This window comes from Mus caroli, chromosome 5 (genome assembly GCF_900094665.2).
Source record: "Mus caroli chromosome 5, CAROLI_EIJ_v1.1, whole genome shotgun sequence".
Lineage (NCBI taxonomy): Eukaryota > Metazoa > Chordata > Mammalia > Rodentia > Muridae > Mus > Mus caroli.
Genome location: NC_034574.1, coordinates 69,481,561 through 69,484,727, shown reverse-complemented (window position 1 = coordinate 69,484,727; position 3,167 = coordinate 69,481,561). Strand labels below are relative to the sequence as shown.

At 49.5% G+C, this 3,167-nt stretch overlaps 1 protein-coding gene across 1 annotated transcript in view; it reads right to left on the bottom strand.

Moving 5' to 3' along the window:
• The window catches only part of Cep135 (centrosomal protein 135), a 60,229-nt gene extending 58,825 nt beyond the window's left edge, over window positions 1-1,404 (bottom strand). The window contains exon 1 of the mRNA XM_029477920.1: window positions 1,060-1,404. The gene's annotated coding sequence lies outside the window, so the exon portion shown is untranslated. The remainder of the gene's footprint in view (window positions 1-1,059) is intronic.
• Between the last annotated feature and the right edge of the window lie 1,763 nt (window positions 1,405-3,167).

The following is a 3,167-nucleotide window of genomic DNA, read 5'->3' as shown; positions in this document are numbered from 1 at the left end:
GGATAGCATTGGAAATGTAATTGAGGAAAATATGTAATAAAAATATTAAAAATTTTAAAAAAATTACGTCCTTCACCACTAGTAAAAATTATAAGTGCAAATAAATGAATACATGCAAAACCTGATGCTCCCAACACCCGGTGTAGGATAAAGTACCAATGGCACCGTTCCTATTTAAAGCATAAAGCCAAGAAGGCTGTCCCAAGAAAATAGCTTCCCCAACCACAGGGCTACTTCTAAATTAGTGTTTCTTCTTGATTATCCCCGTTAACAAATCTAGGATCTTCGTTTAGAGGCTTCCCCTAGGGCTTTCTAGGACCCTCCACAAAAGGACTTGACTGATGCCAGGGGTTTATGAAATATGAGTTTTAGAGAAACTATTGTGGTCACAAGAAAAACATCTGGCAAGATAAATTAGCTGGGCAAACTCCAAGAACTGTGGCCCCTCCTTGACAGCTGCCAACTCCGGGTACCAGGAAACCATCTTTCTCCATCCTTCAGGAAGGCAGAATGAGACTAGGAATCAAAAGACTATGGGCCATAATAAGTAAAGTCCTCCGGGGTGGGGGTGGAGGTGTGATATGTACATATTAGGGTTTCCCCTATATTCCAGATCACAAGCTTTAAATCAAAACAGCCGAAAAAGGGTAGGTTTCGTAGTTACAACTAGCTGTCCACTAACCCCCCGGGGCGTTGTTGTCTCAAAGCGGGCACCTCTTACTTTCTCAGAAATATGCAACCTGCGGATACAGAAGCGTTTAAAAAAAATTAATAAATAAAACAGAGTGCGGGCACCGCAAAGGGCACAGGCCGGAGCGGCCAAGCAGTCCTTCCCCGGCTCAGGCCGGAGGGTGGAACGGCAGGTCTCCTCGGGTCGGCCCCGGGCCGCACGGACGGACGGACGGACCGACGGACGGTGGGACGGTCCCCGCGCCGCCCTCCCGCACTTCCTCCCGGCAGCGCCCGGGCTCCCGCCCTCGCTCGGGGGTGGGGGTTGGGACCGCCCCGGTGGCCCCGCGACCCCGCCCGGCCCCCGCGGCCTCCCCGGGCGCGCCTCACCGCCGCTCCGTCGCGAGGTACATCGCCCTCGGGACCCGCCGTCCCCGCTGGCTCGTCCCGCTGCGGCCAATGGCTCCGGCACGAGCACGGTTTGAAAATGGCGCGGAGAGAGACGGTCGCGGCCCACAAGGAAGGAGCGCCGCCGTTGCCCCGGTAACGGACCGGAGCGGCCCACAGTGGCGGCGCGCGCGCCGGCCGCCCGTAGATGGCGGCTCTCGGCCCTCGGTGCCCGGAAACGTAACGGTCGGCCGATGCCGGGGCTACGGCGCCCCCTGGCGGGGAGCCCGAACCTCTGCGGTGCCCGAGGACCTTGCCAACTGGCCGCTGTCGGTAACCATCAGCTATGCCCCAATGACCTTTTCACAGGTGAATTCCTGCTGATCGCCCTGTCTTCCCCCTGGATGTTACTGTCCTTGCAGATTCTCCTGGCTACCACCTGATAACAGTTATTGCCCCGTACCCGTGTAAACCCCTAGAACAGAATCCGACCATTAAAACCTACTTGTTTATGTTTCTCCCTGCTGCTTCCAATTGTGGGCTCCTTGAATCAGATATTCTTTTATTCAACTGTATTTCTCTAGCATCTGTCACAGTATTTGTAAATGTTAAGTTGAAATGAATTGCTTACAATAGCTTGCTCATGGATACAAAGATCATGGTCAAATCCCCAGAGTCCACCACTCTCCTAAAAACTTTCTAGATGGTTGAGTTGAATTTTTGTTTGTTTATGTGTTTGTTTTGTTTTCTTTTGTTGTTTGTTTCTGCTTATATTCTTTACCAAGCCGGCCTTTCCTCTGACTATGTACTTTGTCCGCTGCTCAACACGGAACTGTATGTTGGGATGTGAATCGCTCTGTGCCGATTCATTCTTTGTTTTCACGTCTCAGTCTCCATTTTGTGTGCTTTGTCCGTTTTTAATTGGAAGTTTTAAGGAGCTAATGAATCTTGTAGAGATTTTCATACCATCTTGCACATATACAAGTAAGCATATGTTTGTGTAAAGACAAATATCTTTTTTTTAAAAAAAAAGTCATAAATATCAGAAATTGGCTGTGCATAGCCATCTAGTGAAGAGAGATATTGTTGGCCCCCCTTACCCCAAACACACACCAACTAAATAATAGAACAAAACTCAGTGAAGAAATGCAAGGGGTACATGGGATTGAAAGCTACAGTTAGCCTTTGTTCCAAGTGGCATTGATAACCCAGAGTCAGGGTCACTGCTGACCTCTGAGGCCTAAGGTCAGGGATCCTGGCACACAAAACTTGAAAGATGAGAATGCAGAATGCTGCTGCTTCCCACCCAAGTCCTAGCGCTTTAAGCGAAATGCATGGCTGTGGAGGCAGGGAGGAAAACAGATGCCCTCACAACAGAAAGTGAGCTTTGCAGACTTAATATCAGCACTTTGTAGCTATGAGGCATCCTGGTAATAAGAAAGCGGCTTGAGCCGTGTATGGTGGCGCACACCTTTAATCCCAGCACTCGGGAGGCCGAGGCAAGTGGATTTCTGAGTTCGAGGCCAGGCTGGTCTACAGAGAGTGAGTTCCAGGACAGCCAGGGCTACATGGAGAAACCCTGTCTTGAAAAACCAAAAAAAAAAAAAAAAAAGAACTCTCAGCTGCCTGCCTGCCTGCCTGCCTGCCTGCCTGCCTGCCTGCCTGCTGAAAAACTCCCTGACATGATGGGTATTGTCTTAGTTAGGGTTTTACTGCTATGAACAGAGACCATGACCAAGGCACCTCTTATAAGGACAACATTTCATTGGAGCTGGCTTTCAGATTTAGAAGTTCTGTTCATTATCATCAAGGTGGGAACATGGCAGCATCCAGACAGGCATGGTACCAGAGTTGCTGAGAAGTCTACATCTTCATCTGAAGACTGCTAGCAGAATACTGGCTTCCAGACAGTTAGGATGAGGGTCTTAAAACCCATACTCACAGTGACACACATACTCCAACAAGGCCACACCTCCCAATAGTGCCACTCCCAGGGCCAAGCATATACAAACCATCATAGTTATGGATCCTAACTCTCTCAAGTTGTCTTGGTCGTGGTGTCTTAGTACAGCAACAGAAAGGTAACTAAGCCAAATGTCCTCCAAAGGCCT